At 42.0% G+C, this 9,617-nt stretch overlaps 1 pseudogene; it reads right to left on the reverse strand.

The window, feature by feature from the left end:
• Nucleotides 1–235: 235 nt before the first annotated feature.
• LOC112409640 (uncharacterized) lies at nucleotides 236–331 on the reverse strand (annotated as a pseudogene).
• Nucleotides 332–9,617: the final 9,286 nt, after the last annotated feature.

Raw genomic sequence — 9,617 nt, forward strand, 5'->3', positions numbered from 1 at the left:
GCCACATCTTCTTTATCCATTCATCTGTCGCTGGACTTCAGGTTGTTTCCATGTCCTGGCAATTGTAAATAGAGCTGCAATGAACATTGGGGTGCATACAGCTTTTTGAATTATGGTTTGCTCCGGATATATGCCCAGGAGTGGGATTGCTGTGTCATGTGGTAGTTCTATTTTTAGTTTTTTAAGGAACTTCCATGCTGTTCTCCATAGTGGTTGTAACAGTTTACATTCCCACAAAAATATGGAATGCTTCATGAATTTGTGCGTCATCCTTGTGTAGGGGCCATGCTAATCTTCTTGGTATCGTTCCAATTTTATTTTATTTTTTTTATTTCTTATTTTTTTATTTATGTTTTAATAAATTTACTTATTCGTTTATTTATTTAGGCTGTGTTGAGTCTTCGTTGCTGCGTGCTGGTTTTCTCTAGTTGCAACGAGGGGGGCTACTCTTCGTTGTGGTGCGCGGGCTTCTCATTGCGGTGGCTTCTCTTGTTGCAGACAACGGGCTCTAGGTGCACGGGCTTCAGTAGCCGTGGTTCGCGGGCTCTAGAGCTCAGGCTCAGTAGTTGTGGCACACGGGCTTAGTTGCTCTGCGGCATGTGGGATCTTCCCGGACCAGGGCTGGAACCCGGGTCCCCTGCATTGGCAGGTGGATTCTTAACCACTGTACCACCAGGGAAGTCCCCCATCCCTTTCTGTTCTTTACAGTTTATCTGTTGAAGGGCCTGAACCATTTTGTCCTGTAGGGTTTCCATTATTCTGGAAGTTGCCCATTCATATTCATGGCCCATTCCTCTGCCCTCTATCAGAGGAGACTTGGTCTGTGAAAAGGAGAAGTGGCAAACATGACCACCTTAACCGGCTCATCCATGGTCTTTTCCCAGAGATCTTGTGAGGGGGACTGGTGCATACTTAGCTCTCCGTGGTTGTGGTGACTCCTGTTTCCTCAGCCTGGTCTACTGGGCTCTGAGCAAGCCCAGCTGTCCTCATGAAACTCCCTCCTGGTGCCCCCCACCCCATCCCAGGGCCAAGGGACCTCGCACACAGCCACAGTGCCTGGGCTTCATTCCCAGCTCTGGCTGGCTCCAGTGAGGTTGTGCGGGAAGCACCCAGCCCTCTCCACAAAAGCTGCTGTAGAGCCTGCCTGGGACGGGGCTTGTCTTCCCATAAAATGGCCTTGCGGTGGGTCAGGCAATCTCTGCCCGCGGTAATGCATCTGGCAAGTGGCTTCAAAAGTGAGCCTGTATGGGGGACAGGGGGCAAGATAGGGGTAGGAGATTAAGAGATGCAAACTACTATGTATAAAATAAATAAGCAATGAGGATATATAGTACAGCACAGGGAAATTTGGCCATTATTTTGTAATAACTTTAAATGGAGTGTAATCTATAAAAATATTGAATCAATACAAAAAAGTGAGAGTGTATCCTGTGTAGGCCTACAACATGGGCTGGGCTGCCCCAGGAGGCAATGGGAGGTCCTAATCCAATATTGCCCTGCAACCTGGGTAAGAGGGCCCGGCCCTGGGCTCCATGCTTTGGAGGGTGCCACATACCACAAGAACATACAGGATACATACGGTAGAGAGTACGTGGGCATCTCCGCCTTGGAATCCAGTGGTCAGTGCTGGCAGAGCCCTGAGCCCGGAGCTGGTGTGACTCACAACTGTTCAGGCCCCATGGAAATACTTCTGCGCAGCGGCTTACACTGTGTTTTCAAAATAAAAGGCGACTATTTCTGGATGCTGTGAAGGTCTGTGGGCTGTGCCTCCCCTGATCTTGGAGAGGCCACTGCTTCAGAGGGCCGGGAGAATTTGAGCTGCAGAAAGTTGAGGTGAAAGAAAAGACAAATTGATTTGTCAGACCCTTCCTTCCAGAGAGCATGAATGCAAGAGATTCACACATAATCAAGTATAATTTCCCATTAACGCTGCACGTCCGCATTCTTGTTTGCCTTTGTGGTTCCAGAGGTACCACATGGTGGCTAGGAGCACCATGAGACATTAAAAAATTCGTATTACTCTTTTTTGTTAAAAAATAAATTTATTTATTTATTTTTGGCTGCATTGGGTCTTCGTTGCTGCGTGTGGGCTTTCTCTAGTTGTGGCGAGCAGGGGCTACTCTTCGTTGCGGTGCGTGGGCTTCTCATTGCAGTAGCTTCTCTCTGTTGCAGAGCATAGGCTCTAGGCTTCGGTAGTTGTGGCTTGCGGGCTCAGTAGTGGCTCGCAGGCTCTAGAGCGCAGGCTCAATAGTTGTGGCGCACGGGCTTAGTTGCTCCGCGTCATGTGGGATCTTCCCGGACCAGGGCTCGAACCCGTCTCCCCTGCATCGGCAGGCGGATTCGTAACCACTGCGCCACCAGGGAAGCCCCATATTACTCTTAAATCTATAATATGCATGGTACCTACACACACACACTTGTAATGTGCAGGAAACCTGATGTCAGCTCTCTACTATGGAGCCCAAAATGGGCATTGAACACTAATAATGCAAAAAGTTATGTATTTATAAAAACAGTTACCAAGATTTAATTAAACTTTCAAATTAATAAAATTTCAGTACGGTTTGAATAATTTTGACTTTAAATTCTGATGTATACATTTTAAGTAGACATGTGCTATGGGGGCCTGTGGCTGTCTTTTTTTTTTTAAATACATATTTATTTTTTTGGCTGTGCCGGGTCTTAGTTGTGGCATGCATGTGGAATCTAGTTCCCTTACCAGGGATTGAACCTGGGCCCCCTGCATTGGGAGCACAGAGTCTTACCCACTGGACCACCAGGGAAGTCCCAACTGTCTTCTTACCTCAGGGCCAGACCTTGTCCTGGCCCCAGGCTCCCAGGCAGCTCAGAGTAATGTCCCAGAAGCCCTGCTAACTGCAAACTGCTTTCTTTAAAGCTCAAGACCTGAGCCATTCTCCTTTTTTTGAAAAAAAAAAAAAGAAAATTTATTTATTTATTTATTTTAAATTTATTTGGCTGTGTTGGGTCTTAGTTGCGGCACGCGAGATCTTCCCTAGTTGTGGCATGCGGGCTTAGTTGTCCCATGGCATGTGGGATCTTAGTTCCCTGACCAGGGATTGAACCCACGTACCCTGCATTGGAAGGTGGATTCTTAACCACTGGACCACCATGTACCCTGCATTGGAAGGTGGATTCTTAACCACTGGACCACCCATTCTCCTCTGAGGATGCTACAGTTTCCTCCCTTTCCCCTTTTTGCCTCTATCTCTAACATTTCTATTATAACCACAGATTAGTTGATTAATTATAATCCTAAAACCCTTCAACTGTTTTGTGGTAGCCCAGAGTAGTAAGATGTCAGGATTTCTTCTCTTCAAAACTTTTCTGCTGCTTCCAAATTCTCCACTTTTCTAAATTTTCAAGTTTTCCAAATGACGTTTGTCATCTGAAAAAAAATTATAAAGAAAAAAAAAAAGACACATTTCCGTTGTTGAGAAGGATGTAACTCTTTTTGATCAGGAATCTGATTCCAATAGACTTTCAGAGAATTGATTCAGTCATTCAGTGACTATTGGCTGAGTGTCTACTATGTGCCAGGCACCATTCTGGAAGCTGGGGAGAGAAGAGCAAAGCTTTATTCTTTGGGGAAAAAGAACAAAACAAAACCACAGGATGAAGCCAAATGGATGATGGTTGAGAATGAGGAAAGTCAGGAACAGGTGACAACTCTGAATTGTTTTGGGATTAGTTTATTTTGTCCTCCAACTAAGTCTTCCGACCTATGAAATGATTTCAATATTCTGTACACAAGTTTATGCAACAAACCCTATTTTATTGTATTGTATTGTATTGTATTTTCTTCTAGTTTTATTGAGATATGTTGACATACAGCACTGGATAAGTTTAAGGTGTACAACATGATGATTTGACTTATATATTTCATGAAATGATTACCACGATAAGTTTAGTGAACATCTATCATCTCATATAGATACAAATTAAAAGAAAAAGAAAAAAAAATTTTTTTCCTTGTGATGAGAACTCTTCGGATTTCCTCTCTTAATAACTTTCATATATAACATATATTATATATGATGCATAATATATAACATATATATAACACATTATATATAATATAATGTTAATTATATTAATCATGTTGTACATTACATCCCTAGTACTTACTTATAACTGGAAGTGTGCACCTTTTTTTTTTGCGGTACGCGGGCCTCTCACTGTTGTGGCCTCTCCCGCCGCGGAGCACTCCCTCCCCCCAACCCCACCTCTGGTAACCACAAATCTGATCATTTTTTCTATGAGTTTGTTTGGTTTTGAAATGTAATTGACCTACAACACTATGTTAGTTCCTGGTACACAACACAGTGATTCGATATTTCTACGCGTTACAAAACGATCATCGTGATAAGTCTACGTTTACCATCTGTCACTATGCAAAGATATTACATAGTTGTTGACTACATTCCCCATGCTGTACATTTCATACCTGTGACTCATCTATTAATAAACCCTTTTAAAATGGATAATTAGTTATTATTCCAATGAAATGGAATAAATTTTATAGGTTAAATATATTCATTTACACGTTTCTTAATTCTCTAGGGTAGAGCAGTTGCCCACTCACTCCTTTGAAAGATAAGACAAAGACATAGACAGCCACCCAGGGGATTCACAGGAAAGCTGGGACCAGAATTTGGGGAGACAGAATTGAGTCACTGATTAACTAAGGTGCTCTGCTGAGTTACCTGGAACAATTCCTCTAACCTTTTGAGGAGATTCTGCTAAGTTGTCTTTAGTGTTCCGCCTTATCTTAAGCCCCTCACTTCCCCTTTGTCTACTGACTTCCTGGGGTTAAGCCTGCAGTCTGCAAACCTGAGGTCTGATTCTGCCACAGAGCTCTATTTTCGGCTCCCTCAGCTAACTACTCTTCTCAACAACTCTGCTTTTCTCCTTGTGACATCACATAAGTCCTAGGAGTTGTCCTTCCCAGTCACTGAAGGGCTGTGCTATCTGTGGGAATATAAAGATATGAGTATGCTTCGGCCCCAAATTTTATCTGACCGGTAGACATGAATGATAGATGTATTTGTATCCCAGACTTCTCCTTGGAGTTTCAGCTTAAATCTCCAATCGCCCATTAGCCATTTCACTGACTTCCAAGGGCTGTGCCACCTCACATGTCTCAAACTGGCCTCATCACTTTCCCATCTACGTTATTTTTTTCCTCACGTGTTCTCTTAACTGATGGCAACTCCATCTAACTAACCTAGCGAGCTCTAAAATGGAATCATTTTTGAGATTTTTTTTTGTGACGTACGAATGCTTATGTTTAAAAATTCATGGAAAAAAGCCTTAGTGAGAATGCATAATAATGAAAATCAACCTCTTTCATGGAGTCATGGGGTAGAAGACCAGTAGCCGCCTCCCCAGGTGAGAAGTCTACTGCAGATTTTGCATTGGTCGAAGATCTCAGCTTCTTGCTCAAAGAAATAGCAGGGACAGTTCTTTTTTGTGTGTTTGTTTTTATTTTTATTGAAGTATAGTTGATTTAGAATGTTGTGTTAATTTCTGCTGTACAGCAAAGTGATTCTGTTATATATATTCTTTTTCATATTTCTTTCCATTATGGCTTATCACAGGACATTGAATATAGTCTTCTTTTTAAATTGAAGTATAGTTGATTTACAATGTTGTGTTAGTTTCTAGTGTACAGCAAAGTGATTCAGTTATATATATCTATTTATATATATATATATTCTTTTTTCAGATTCTTTTCCATTATGGTTTATTACAAGATATTGAATGTAGTTCCCTGTGCTATACTATACTTATACTTTATTTTCTATCTATTTTATATAGAGTAGTGTGTATACGCTAATCCCAGGCTCCTAATTTATCCCTCCCCTCCCCTTTCCCCTTTGGTAACCATAAGTTTGGTTTCTATGTCTGTGAGTCTATTTCTGTTTTGTAAATAAGTTCATTTGTAGCATTTTTTAGATTCCACGTGTAAGCAATATCATATGATATTTGTCTTTGTCTGACTTGCTTCACTTAGGATGATAACTTCTAGGTCCATTCACGTTGCTGCAAATGGCATTATTTCATTCTTTTTTCTGGCTGAGTAGTATTCCATTGTATATATGTACCACATCTTCTTTATTTGTTCATCTGTTGATGGACATTTAGGTTGCTTCCATGTCTTGGCTGTTGTAAATAGTGCTGCTATGGACATTGGGGTGAATGTATCTTTTTGCATTAGAGCTTTCTCTGGATATATGCCCAGGAGTGGAATTGCTGGTTTTTAGTTTTTAAGGAACCACCAGACTGTTTTCTATAATGGCTGCACCAATTTACATTCCCACCAACAGTGTAGGAGGATTTCCTTTGCTCCACACCGCCTCCAGCATTTATTATTTGTAGAACTATAATGCCCCCAGCATGGGGGCGGGGGCCCTGGGGTGATGGGGCACACCATGATGACGCCGGGAACTTGACAACTGCTGAAAAAGGCAGGCAGAGTGGGGACAGTCTGCTGGAAGGGCAAAGTTCAGTTCTGGCCTCATGCCTCTTCCTGGCCAGCTGCCAAGCCTCTAGCCTTGGCATTTGAAACTTGAATATTTTGTAAACTGACCCCAAATTGAAGAGAGAAGTTTACTTCCCTTGGAAGGGGGAAATGGCATCCCTGGTGTTAGGGACTGTAGAAGGAGCAGCTTCTCCTCTGTCACTACCTGGTGGAGGGAAGGAAACAGGGAAGGCCTCAGTGAGGGGCTTTCTTATTACCTAGCTTCAGGCTAGCTGTTGCCTGGGTGACATTTCACTTAGCTGTGATGGAACTTCCTACAAAAGCATGCTTGTCTCCTTATGTTAGTAGAACTGGAGGAAAGCCTGTCAAGCTTACTCTTGCCAAGGGTCTGGATGATTACTTCCTTCTTGAATTTATTTTGATCTGATCAGGTTCCCAGAGCCAGTACCATCCTTAGATCTGGGCTAGAGGGACCCCTGCCTCTGAAATGTGCTCCACATTTCAGAGAGCCATACAGGTCATAAAAACACACTTATTAACAAGCACATGGGCACCTCTTGGCTTAGGATCAGCTAGTCGGCATTGGCACAGTCTGGCCTGTGACCTTGAACATCCACTCCCATTACTGACTGGTGTTCAGGCATCTTGTGTCCTTCAAACCAAAGGTGACCAGAGCCACATGCTGTGGAGACTTGTGGGTTGGGCTGCTGAGGACGCCAGAGGTGGAGAGCATTTCAGAGTGGTTAGAGGGACTGAAGTGCTTGGTAAGAGAAAAGACATCATCACTGAATATCACACAAATATTAGCGATTGCCCCAGTGGTTCCAAGTGTCCATATTCTTGCTTCTCTTAGAATCCCAATTCATGGTTCTGGAGGTACTCACAGAATTAAGGTGATTTTCACAACATCGCAACTGAGGAACATTGGCAAAATATTGAACAATATTTTAAAACATAAACAATATTTTAAAACATAATATAAAAAATTTATATTACTCTTAATTTGGTATATATGTAGGTCTCAACCTAATGTGTGAAATGTGATACCAGATTTTTTTATATTGTTTTACTGTTATAAAATATTTAATAAGAATTAAATTTTCAAAAACTTAAAATGTCATCTTTATTTAAATAATTCAGATAAAATTTGATGTCTGTTGGTTATATTTCCCATTTAATTAAAAATGTTTTTATTATGGTAAAATGCACATAACATAAAATTTACCACCTTAACTATTTTTAAGTGTACGGTGGAGCAGTATTAAATATATTTATTTTGTTTTGCAATCATCATCGCTATCCCTCTCCAGAATTCCTTTCATCTTGCAAAATTGAAACTCTGTACCCATTAAACACTAACTCCCCATTCCCCGACCCCCCAGCCCTTGGCAACCACTGCCATTTAACTTTTTTTTTTTCAATTTTATTTGTTTTTGGCTGCGTTAGGTCTTCGTTGCTGCGCGTGGGCTTTCTCTAGTTGCAGAGAGCGGGAGCTACTCTTCGTTGCGGTTCACGGGCTTCTCATTGCGGTGGCTTCTCTTGTTGCGGAGCAAGGGCTCTAGGTGCGCGGGCTTCAGTAGTTGTGGCATGTGGGCTCAGTAGTTGTGGCGCATGGGCTTAGCTGCTCCGTGGCATGTGGGGTCTTCCTGGACCAGGGCTCGAACCCGTGTCCCCTGCATTGGCAGGTGGATTCTTAACCACCGCACCACCAGGGAAGTCCTGCCATTTAACTTTAATACACAATTTTTAATATTTTATAAGAAAAATGTTTTTGAAACATATGAAAATGTTTTAATATTTTGATTTTTGCTACCTACCTTATTTAAAAATTTGATGTAAATATATTAAAAATGTATACAATTTTAATGCAGTTACATCTTGTGAGATAATAGAAAACATATATTGGTGTCTGTCCCTGGTTTCTGGCACAAGCTCCCCAAACCCTTGTAATTTCCTAACTGATAAGAGCACCAGGAGCATCTTTTGTTCTAATATTTGATCTTTGGCCCCAGTTCCTGACACAGAGCTCTTAAGTCCCTTGGAATTTCCTGGGTGACAGCAGTGTCTTTTGTTCTAATGAGGTGGCTCTTGGTGGGGTCCTGAATGGGGGCTGGATCACCAGAAAGACCAAGCCATGATTAGAAGCTTGGAATTTTCAGTCTCATCCCCCATTCTCCAAAGAGGGGAGAGGGGTTGGAAATGGAGTTAATGATCAACCATGCCTATGTGAGGAAACCTTCATAAAAGTACCGCAAGTATCAGGTTTGGAGAGCTTCCGGGTTGGTGAACATGTGGAGATTTGGGGAGAGTGACTCACCCAGGGAGGGCTGGAAGCTCCAACCCTCTTCCCACATACTTTGCTCTACACATCTCTTCCATCTGCCAGTTCATCTGTATCTTTTATCATATCCTTTTATAATAAATTGGTAAACAGTATGTAAACTGTTTCTCTGAGTTCTGTGAGTCACCCTAGCAAGTTAATCAAACGCGCGGAAGGGGTCATGGGAACTTCCGATTTACAGCTGGATGGTCAGAAGTACAGGTAATAGTCTGGGCTTGCAATTGGCGTCTGAAGTGAGGGTGGGGCAGTCTTGTGGGACTGAGTCTTTAACTTGTGGAATCTAATTCTGTCTCCAGGTAGATAGTGTCAGAATTGAGTTGAATTGTAGGACACCCAGCTGGTGTTGCAGAGAATTGCTTAGTGGGGAAACCCACACATATCTGGTGTCAGAAGTGTTGTGAGTGTGGTCATAGTGTGGGTGTCAGAGATACATAGGAGGGAGACTGAATTTTTTCGAACACACATCTTCTGTTTAAAATTCTTTAGATAATTACTATCAACAGAACACAAGTTATGTGAAATTTTTAATTATAGTAGCATAATTTGTGACTTTGTAAACTCAGGCAATAAAATAAAATTTAAGCAATATATATATGCTAATGTATGAATTATGTATGTCTTTATTTTATTAATCCTCCAAACTCACAAAATACAGACACACACAAACATAACGGACTTCAGTAGCCTTTGATGTTTTACTGAATTTCAGTCATACAAAAAATATCATAGGCGCGCGGACGGCGGCGGCGGCGGCGGCGGCGGTGGCGGCCCAAG

This window comes from Neophocaena asiaeorientalis, unplaced genomic scaffold, assembly GCF_003031525.2.
Source record: "Neophocaena asiaeorientalis asiaeorientalis breed wild unplaced genomic scaffold, Neophocaena_asiaeorientalis_V1.1 scaffold312, whole genome shotgun sequence".
Lineage (NCBI taxonomy): Eukaryota > Metazoa > Chordata > Mammalia > Artiodactyla > Phocoenidae > Neophocaena > Neophocaena asiaeorientalis.